Below are 10,659 nucleotides of genomic sequence, written 5' to 3' on the forward strand. Positions count from 1 at the left end.
TAAAAGCCATATGGAGTCAGACTCGGGAAACGACCACGCCCGACAAGCGTAGAGGTCCGCTTGCCGAGCTGTAAGAAGGATACTCAGACCTCACATTTCATCATACCAATGGTCCTCGTAGATCCAGGGCAGCCATCGCGTATGCACGCAGTAAGGGCATACATTGATAGCAAGGCCATAGGAAACTATGTGGACTACGAATTGGCTTCCAGGATGAATCTGCCTCTCTGCCGAAAAACCACCTCAGATGTCATCACCACAGTCGATGGAACTGAAATTGCCTCTAGGCCTGTAACTCATTCCACCGCAGAGATGACATTATTGGGTCCGGATGGGCATCGAGAGACTATTATGTTTGATCTAATCAAGGCCCCACAGTTCCAAATAATACCTTGGTTGGAAACACATAATCCTGGTATTGATTGGCGAGAGAAGAGAATAACCTTCCCAGATTGTGTGCAAACCTGTTACCCAAAGAAAAATCTGAGCGCAGGCCTGGCCACAGTGACCACAGCAGTCATGCAACTACCTCCTGAATGCCAAGAATTCCAGGATGTCTTCCAAAAAGAACAGGCAAACACCTTACCTCCTCACAGATCGTACGATTGCCAAATCGATCTCATACCCGGTGCACAACCCCCTTGTAGCAGGATCTATGCCCTTACGGAACCTGAGAACCTTCACCTACGACAATACTTAGACCAGTACCTTGCCAATGGCTTTACTCGCCCATCTAAGTCCCCTGCATCTTCAGCTTTGTTCTTCATGCCCAAAAAGGAAGGTGACCTCAGAACATGCATAGACTACCGCGCATTGAACCAGATAACTGTTAGGAACCGATACCCATTGCCTCTGATCCCTGAACTACTAGACCAAGTGAAGGACGCTTGCATATACACTAAATTAGATCTCCCAGGGGCATACCATCTGGTACGTGTAAAAGAGGGCGACAAATGGAAGACTGCTTTCCGCACTAAGTATGGGTTATTCGAATACCAGGTGATGCCTTTCGGGTTGTGCAATGCACCTGCAGCCTTCCAATACTTCATGAACGATGTCCTTCGTGAACTCATTGACGTTTGTGTTGTCGTATATATCGATGATATTCTAGTATACTCCTCTTCAGAATCTGACCATGTGAAGCACGTCCGAGCAGTCCTTGAGAAATTGCGCCAGCACAAACTATATGCAAAACTGGAAAAATGCGTTTTTCATGCCACAGAAGCTGAATTCCTTGGGTTTATCCTGACCCCAAAGGGAGTCCGAATGGACTCACGAAAGGTGGATGCAATCCTTAAGTGGCCATCACAAAGTTCAGTTAAAGGAGTACAAAGCATGCTCGGCTTTGCCAATTTCTACCGCAGATTCATCCCAGACTTTTCACATGTTGTACATCCCATCACAGCACTCTTGCGAAAAAATAAACGCTTTATGTGGACTAAAGAAGCTGAAAATGCCTTCCAAGAGCTGAAAGCGAAATTCACGTCTGCACCTGTATTAAAGCACCCCCGCCCTGAACTTCCATACATAGTGGAAACTGATGCATCCAGTCTAGCCATGGGAGCTGTCCTGTCTCAAAAGGACCCTGAAACTGGCCAGCTTCACCCATTAGCATTTTGGTCCAGAAAGTTCTCGGCACCCGAGTTAAACTATGCGGTTACCGATAAGGAGTTATTAGCCATTAAATCCGCCTTCAAGGCTTGGCGGCACTATCTTCTCGGTGCCAGGCATACCATTACTGTGATCACCAATCACCGGAACTTACAGTATTTAAAGACAGCCAAGGCCCAATTGTCACGTCAACTCCGATGGGCATTGTTCTTTGCCGAGTTCGATTTCGTGATAACCTATCGACCAGGTTATAAGAATGGTAAAGCAGACGCCTTATCCCGAACCCAGAACTAGTACCTATAATTCCCGAACAAAGGATTCTTGGCATGACTACTCTACAGACACTTGAGGACATTCAGGTAAAGATCCAGCAACTCTTTCATCCTACAGCCTTGCAGGACTGGGTAAAGAAAGGCCCGGACTACTCTGTCACCAATGATCTGCCTTATTACCAAGGGCGGCTATTTCTGCCACACAAGGAACTTCAAGAGCTAGTCATTTCCCGTTATCATGATACCCTAATGGAGGGGCAGGGCTTTAAGTGGGCCGGGGCCAGCCGGGGCTGGGCCCCGGCAGGCTCCGAAATTTCATTTTGAAGCGGGGCCCTGCCGGGGCCCACTAATCTCCCCTGGCAGCCCCGGCCACTACACGAAAAGGCATTTTTTTCTACAGCCTGAAGCTCTCGCTCGTGTGGGAGAGCTTCAGACGTAGAAAAAAATGCCTTTTAGCCATAAAGGTGGTGCCGCACCCACGAGGCATCTCTTTAAGCAAGAGATGCCCGTGGGCCGGCACTACCATTATGGAGAAAACATGAGGCCACTGGAAGCAGAGGTCTTGTTTTCCTAATTCTGAAACTCCCGCGTATTCGCGGGAGTTTCAGACCAGGGGAAAACGGCCTCAGCTTGCAGTGGCCTCACCCTTTCAGCCTTAATGGTGACGCTGCCCCTGCCCAGCTGGCTAGGGCCGGTGCCACCATTAAGGGTGAATAGGCGAGGGCTTCCCCCTGCCAGGCAAGCCGTTTGAACATAAATGCAGAGATCAGCACCCTCTCCGCCATGGGGAGAGGGTGCTGATCTCTACAAACGGCAGCCTGGCAGGGGTGCCAGTAGCCCATTGAGCCGGGGCTCGTCAAGGGGGCGTGGCCTGACGGGCCAGCAGTACCCCCGCCATTAGGCCATGCCCCCTTGATGAGCCCCGGCTCATTTTGTAGTGCCACTTAAGGCACTGTGGAGGGGCACCCAGGTATTGCAAAAACTGAAGCTAAAATTAAAAGACAATTCTGGTGGCCCACCTGGCGAAAGGATATTAAATCATTTGTGATGTCTTGTGGCATTTGCGCCCAAAATAAAAGTCAAAAGAAAAAACCAGCTGGACTCTTACAACCTTTAGACATTCCGCCTACACCATGGCACACCTTATCGTTAGACTTTATTACTGATCTACCCCCATGCAATAGATTTAACACCATTCTAGTTATTGTGGATCTTTTTTTCCAAGATGGCCCACTTTATTCCTTTAAAGGGATTACCTTCTGCTTCAATCCTGGCCAAGGAGTTCCTCGAAAACATTGTTTGCATAGACAGATTTCCGTCCGTATTGGTCTCTGACCGGGGCAGTCAATTCATTTCACATTTTAGGAAAAAATGCTGTCAATTGGCGCAAATCGATGTGAGGTTATCGACCAGTCACCACCCCCAGACCGATGGTCAAATGGAGAGGACCAACCAGACTCTCGAACAATATCTGCGTTGTATGTTACATCAGACGGAGAGTAATTGGAAAGACATTCTTTGGATCGTGGAATATGCATACAATAATTCAGTACACTCTGGAACTGGACAAAACCCCTTTTATACCTTATATGGGCACCATCGTCGAACCTCAGACCTTGACTCACCCCAACACTTAGAAATGGCCGCCGTGGACCATCTGCACGCTACGATTCCACAAGCCTTTAAGGAAGCAACTACACATTTAAAACAGGCGAAAGAAAAATATAAGAAAGATGCTGATCGGCATAGAAGTGATTCTCCACAATACCAAATAGGGGACCAAGTATGGTTAGCCACAAAACATATACTTCTAAAGGGAACACGGACCTTTAACCCCAGATATTTGGGACCTTACTCTATTAAGGCCATTATCAACCCGGTGGCTGTCAAGTTGGACTTACCTGCTAATATGCGAATTCATCCCGTCTTTCATGTGTCACTTTTGAAGCCAGTACAACCAGGGACAAGACTAACCAAGCCACCAGACCCCATCCTTGTAGACGGAGAACCCGAATTTGAAGTTAAGAAAATCCTGGACTCCAAGCTGATTAAGCCAAAACTTTTTTATTTAATCGATTGGAAAGGTTACGGACCACAGGAAAGGTCACAGGAACCTAGTGACCATGTTCATGCACCCCGATTGGTGAAAAAATTCCACCAAAATTTCCCAGACAAACCGAAACCACAGGGACGAACGACTTTAGGAGGGGCCTTGGGGGGGAGTGCTGTCATGATGCCTACCCCCGGGGACCCAGACCAAGACCAGCAACCCTGTAAGCAGGCATCAAGTTACCCCAAGCAAGCCCAACAACCCCTGCTAGGGGCTATTTGGGTGCAGTCCTGGTGCCTATGGCGCCAGGCTCATATGGAGAGTCAGTCCTGGCACCATAGGCGCCAGGCGCATAGATTAAAACTTACCTGATGCAGACCATGCTGCAAACTTACCTGATGCAGACCATGCTGCAAGAGCTCCAAGCCAAAAGAGGCTTGGAAGGTACTATTTTACCTAGGGACTATTTTTTTACTTGAGTGGGGCTGGGGACGAATACTTACCTGGAACTACTTTGGAGGCTATTTAAACCACGCCCGAAGAGCAGCACAAGCTTCGCGTTATTCATCATCCAGCAGCGTAACGTTCACCATGCCTGCAAGCCTGCATCCAGTCTTCTGCCACGCCCACCTCGAGTTTGGAGCTCCTAGAAAAAGGGAGAAAGAAGGAGAAAACGTTAGAACAAGAGCAATACCTTTGATCCTTACCTAAATTCCCGATCCATCGCGCCTTAGAGCTGGAAGAAAGAAGTTATTTTATGCGCGTCGCCTCACCTGCTGCAGCGCTGCGCTGAACTCACCGGCCTTCGCAGCATCTTCACATTCCACCGCATCCTCCTGCATGTTCCCTCCGCACTCCGGCACCTAAGGAGAAGACAAAAACAGCAAGGTGAGCCAAGGGAATACACAGAGGAATACCCCCCATAGACTTACCTGATTTTACCACCGGGGGTACTATTCCTCTTCACGGGTCGGCGCAGCTCCCACTGCATCCTAGCCGAACCCCGGCCCCTAAGGGGAAACAAAAGGACTGCAAGGTGAAACAAAGGGATTAACAAGGGGAACCCTCCTCACCACAAAAAAACGTACCTGATTTTACCGCCGGAGGCATTATTCCCCGAGACTTCATACTTTCTCTCAGCGCCTGAATAAGGGAGAAAGCAGCAGGTTACATATGGACATTATTTTATCGAACTGTGTTGGATAATATAAATCCTTACCAGAATATTACCGGTTGCCACGAGGAACTCTTCAGTAGGGTCAAGCTGCAACCTGCAAGGAATCGGACAAGAGTGAAAGTCAAGCATTTGAACTCTTACGAACTACATGCTTACAGCGTCTTGCCGGGAATATCGGAGTCAATATTGTTCTGGAACTCACCAATTCCTTCAAGCCAGTGAAGCAACTGGCTATATACGTGCCCCTGTGCTCAATGCAGGATGGAGAGCTCATCTTTTCAAACCATCAGGTGAGACTATAAGAGGGGACATCAAAGGTGATCAGTGGGAAGAACAGCGGGGTGGGGGGATTTACGCTCAACTCCACGGGTGGTTAATTCCCTTTCTCCATTCGCAGAAGAATATTCCTACGGGCCAAGCAAACAAAGCTAGGTGGGCCAGTCCAGTCCGTCATCTCGGCCCTATGCGACACATTGGTGGAGACAGCAGCTGTCCAGTCCAGATCGACGCCTCTGTGGGAGCCAGGTGACCGTAACAGAAAGGCAATTAACCTACAAATTGCGGCAAGACAATAGACATTTCAAAAGATTGAAGGTGCCGTGTGTTGAGTGTTGGGTCAGAATTTAGTTACTGGTTGTGTTGAGGGAGGGAGGATGGATGTCAATGATCAAAACCCATTGAGTTTGTTGAAGTGTTCAAACATGCTTTGAGAACGAAGGATAGTAGAGTGTGGAACAAGGAGAGGGTGATGATACTGACGAAGGAGGTTGATGAAAGCAGGCGGTAGAATGGTGATGGGAGTGAGAGAGGTGTTAGAGGTGATGCACCATGTGTTGGCAGCACATTTTCCTTGTCAGATAATACATGTACCACTGACGACATCGAGGTTTGGAAGAAGCTACTGAAGATCCAGATATTTGAGTGACTATGCTGAGTCATAAGGATCATGAGGAGATGTCCTTTGAAGTAAAGGGGATGTGTAGTGTCGTGGCATCGCACAGCACGCATAGCGCACAGCATGGATGGTGGAGATTCCAGATTGGAAGGGAGAGATGAGAGCAAGCGTAGCGGTTGGAGAGAGTGGACAAGGAAGCAGAGATACGATGTTCATATACAAGATACATTTTGCTTCACAGAACCTAAATTGAGAACCTTCTGTCCCATGAGGCACCTGATTTCTTGGTGATCACCAAATCTTGGCTCAATGATTCCATCCCATCGCAAGCCACTTTATTACATCCTCATCACAGTACAATATTTTCGGGGTGACTGGCGGGGCATAAAGGGTGGGGGTTTGCAATTTTTTGCAATCGATTACTAGTCTGTCACTCAATATCCTGTGAGGCTCCCGATGAATGTGAATGTTTGTTCATAAAAGTTAAAATAAATCATAAGGTGTCCCTGACCATTCTTGCCCTGAAACGTCCACCCAGGGCCATGCCCTCATTTGAGGAACGATTCATTGGCCTCTTAAATACACTTACTAAAGCCAGCACCCCTGTCATCGTCCTTGGTGACTTCAATTTATGGGCCGAGGACTCCTCTGACAATTCGGCCTCTCTCTACTTGCTGCCCTTTGGATTATAGGGTACTCACAGGTGGTGAGCAAACCAACTCATATTGCAGGATACACCATTGGCTGGATCCTCTCACATTGTTTGACAGTGCCTGGCATCTCAGTCAAAGCGTGCCCCTGGTCTGATCATTTTCTTGTGTCCTCCTCTGTTCATCCTCCTGCCCCTCCCATGAGGACTAATATTATTCCTAACTCAACTACGACCTCAAGGAATCTAAAAATAGTTAGTGCTGAGAATGTATTTCCCATCCTTAACATCAAGCTTATCGGGCTTGAAAAATGTGACAAAGCCTCTGATCTGGCTCACTTTCTCATGGTTAGCCTGAACGAAGCAGCCAATGTTCTTGCCCCACTTCAAACCAGAGTAATTAAACCAGCCTCCACAAAGAATGCCTGGTTTAACCAAGATATTCTGAATTGGAAACACTCCCAAAGGTTAGCGGAAAGGAACTGGTGCAAATCTCCATCGCCACTTACATTGGCCTTGTATAAACAAGCTGCACAACATCTTAAGGCAGACATTATTGTTGTAAAACCACAACCTTCAATAACAGGATTTCTCAGGCTAAGTCTAGCTCTAAAGAGCTTTTCACAATCCTGAAAGAATTTGAAGGTAATTCAGTTGAGGGATTAACTCCCACTAAGGACTCAAAATGGTGCCAAGCTATCCATAATGAATTGAAACAAAAAATCTGCAAACCACCAGGAAGCTATCTGTGCTAGTAGGAGAGTCATCTCACATACTGGAATGGCCATGTCCATCCCCAAACCCAGCCAGCACTTAAAACCAATGAATTCACCTTTACTCCATGTTCAGAGAGGGACGTCTCCCAAATCATTAGCTCCCTGAAACCTACCATCTGTCAGGGAGATATTTGTCCCTCAATGGTGTTCTCAGACTGCTTGGACAAGCTAGTACCATGGGTCACCAAACTGGTGAATTTATCTTTTTCTGAAGGCCTGGTACCTCCGTTCTTGAAGGAGACCTAGATCCCTCCACTTCTAAAAAAAAGCAACCCTTTCAAAGTGGGTAATTATGTCCCATCAGAAATGTCCCCTTCTTGCTCAAAATGTTGGACCAAGCAGCCTCCTTACAGCTTCAGGGACATACTGAGGAAAATAATGTTCTTGGTCCTCACCAGTCTGGCTTCATAGCTAGACACGGCACAGAGACTGCCCTCCTCGATTTGAAATCCAATCTTGCCCTTATCGTGGACAATGGTCACCCCGCCCTGCTCATGCTGCTCGACCTCTCCGCAGCCTTTGACCTTGTGGATCATCCACTCCTGGTCACAAGGCTGCGAGAGGTGGCAGGAGGCTCTGAGGCTGCAGTTTGGTGGGTTGCATCTTTTTTGGGACTCCGCAATGCCAGAGTCTCATTGGGTGCTGCTGTATCTTCCCCTGAGGCAATCTCCCGTGGGGTGCCATAGGGGTCTGGCATCTCGCCAACTCTCTTTAACATTTATATCCAGCCTTTTCTGACTCTTTTCGGTGACCTGGTTGTGCAGTATGCTAATTACGCCGACAACACCCAGGTTGTCTTGAAGCTCTCTGGTAACTATACATAGGATATGGCGACCATTAACCTTTTTTATGATGTGATCCTGGCTTGGATGGTAACCAACGCATTGGTCTTGAACAAAGACAAAACTGAGCTCTTGATTGTGGCCTTGAGACCCCGGTTGAAAAAGTTACTGGTTGATTTTCAAAGCTTTAGCATAGCTGGTTCCATCATCCCTGTTGGTGAAAGTATTAAAACCCTCTGGGTTAGGCTCGATGCCAAGCTTACCATGAAACCTCAGGTGTCCCTGCTGTGAGCATCATGTGGCTTTAGTAATAAACTTCTTAGCCACATTCATCCATTTCTGACTTCAGGGAACATGTCCCTTTTGGCACCTGCATTTGTTAACTCTCGCCTGGATTACTGTAATAGTCTGTTCCTGGGAACTTCCAGGGCAAACATTGCAGCACTCCAGGTGATCCAAAATGGGGTTGTCCGAGCTGGTTAGTCTCTAGGTAGACGAGTTCACATCATCCATGTTAGGGGGGAGCTTCACTGGCTCCCTGTGAAGCATTGTGTCACTCACAAGGTCCTGACATTGAGCCACAAATGCATGAACATTCAGTCCCCTTCCTATCTATGTAAACGCACCAAGGTCTACCAACCCTGCCGCCTGCTACGATCGGCGGATCAGACTAGTCTCCAGCAACCTAAATTCAAACTGAAAGGTTTTAGTGATCCAGGCACCACTGGCTTGGAATATTCTCCTTCCCGATCTGAGAAAAATAACATCTATGGCGGATTTCAGGAAAAAAATCAAGACCCATCTCTTTAACCTTGTATAACTAAAGCTCTCTATTGTATTCTTCCTCTGACTCTAATTGTTTGTCTGTGCTTCCATGTGCACCGTGATACCTATGGGTGAGTGATGCGTTATAAAAATTAAAATAAATAAATATACCCAATTACCCAGTTCCATACACATACTTGCTAAATAAAGTTCACGTCAATGCTTATCAAGAGGTTCCACTTACTTCAGTATGTCTCCATAAGTACAGGATATTTCAATTCTAAAATATCAGATATAAATTTCAGTACTGGTATGCTCTGAGGCAATCATTGCCCGCTCGTAATATTATACCAAATCACCTCTGGAGGCATGTGCGTAAATATTTCTAAACATTTTGCAAAGTATTGAAGAGATGAACAGTTCAGTAGAAGGTGTTCCAAAGATTCAATCTTGGAGTTATCCTCGCAAAATCTTCAAATTCTCACTTGGTGAAGAGGTTCAGCTCTTATCCCACTAACTTCACGGGTGAGTTGTAACATCATTCTGAGTCTTAGAAAGTTAATTCTCCATCGCCTGTTTAGATATTTTCTTAAGTGCAAAGGGACATTTCCCAATCCTTTCTCTGTTAAGCAGGTAAATCGGACAATGTATAGTTCATGTTCTCAGATCTAGTTTGGAACCAATCCATCTGATTGTTCTATGTTACCCAGTGTTTTTTATATAATGAGAACGTTTTCTTCTCCAGTTATTAAACACTGAGCATGGCAGTTGGTCTTTTGCCTCTAACAGTTTAGTAAACAGTGATATTGGGGGCAGAGGGGGTTGCTGGTGAGGTGTTTTGTGATGTGACCCGATGAACTACACTGTTAGGGTCTAATGGTTTCTCATCTACAATACTTGCACTATTGGCTGCCATTTCTGTCACTCCCTCTCACGTCCCTCAGAGCTTCCTGTCCTGCTCTGTGAGAGAGCTGCTTGGGAGCTAGGGTGGAGTGGTGATGTTGGGCTCCCAGAGGAACGAGGGTTCTTATCTCGGCTAAACCCGTACTTGGACCCTAAAGGGTGTGTGGTGGAGCAGAAGTGGGGAGGATGTGAGCTGGGGGTTGGTACATTTGAGGTTTGAGGGCATGGATTGGTGCCTGCCACGTAGAAGGGTTTTAGCTTCACAAGATGTGGTTGTGGGAGGAGACACAGAGGTGATCCCTTCCAAAGTGTGAAGGAAGCAGTCACATAGGAGCCACAGTCTGTCTCTCTTAGATCACCGTCTCTGCTTGGTTGTGTCCAGCACTGGACTAGCCCAGAGGGAACTCTTGAGAATTCCTAGTTGGCCTCTGAACCATGGGTATCCTTTGTGTGGTCAACTCCTTTATTTCCAAATATTCTTATGGGAAAGGGAGTGGGCATGCTCACTCTGTGTAATATGGGGCCACTTTGAAAAACCTTTCCATGACTCTTTTGGGTCGCAGTGCATCCTTGGTTGTGGCCATTGAAAGCCCAGCTCTGGAGCTGTGAGCCCCTGCCATAACTCTGCTTCATCGCTGGTTAGCTGCTAACTCATGCCCAGACTCAGCAATATTCCATACACTCCTGTCCTTCTCACTCCTTGACATGACTGCACTCACACATCTTGGGCTTTGCACTTTGTCCCTGACCCTGCACTGTATGTGATGATGAAGGCCCTA

This window comes from Ambystoma mexicanum, chromosome 3p, assembly GCF_040938575.1.
Source record: "Ambystoma mexicanum isolate Mex_15411 chromosome 3p, UKY_AmexF1_1, whole genome shotgun sequence".
NCBI lineage: Eukaryota > Metazoa > Chordata > Amphibia > Caudata > Ambystomatidae > Ambystoma > Ambystoma mexicanum.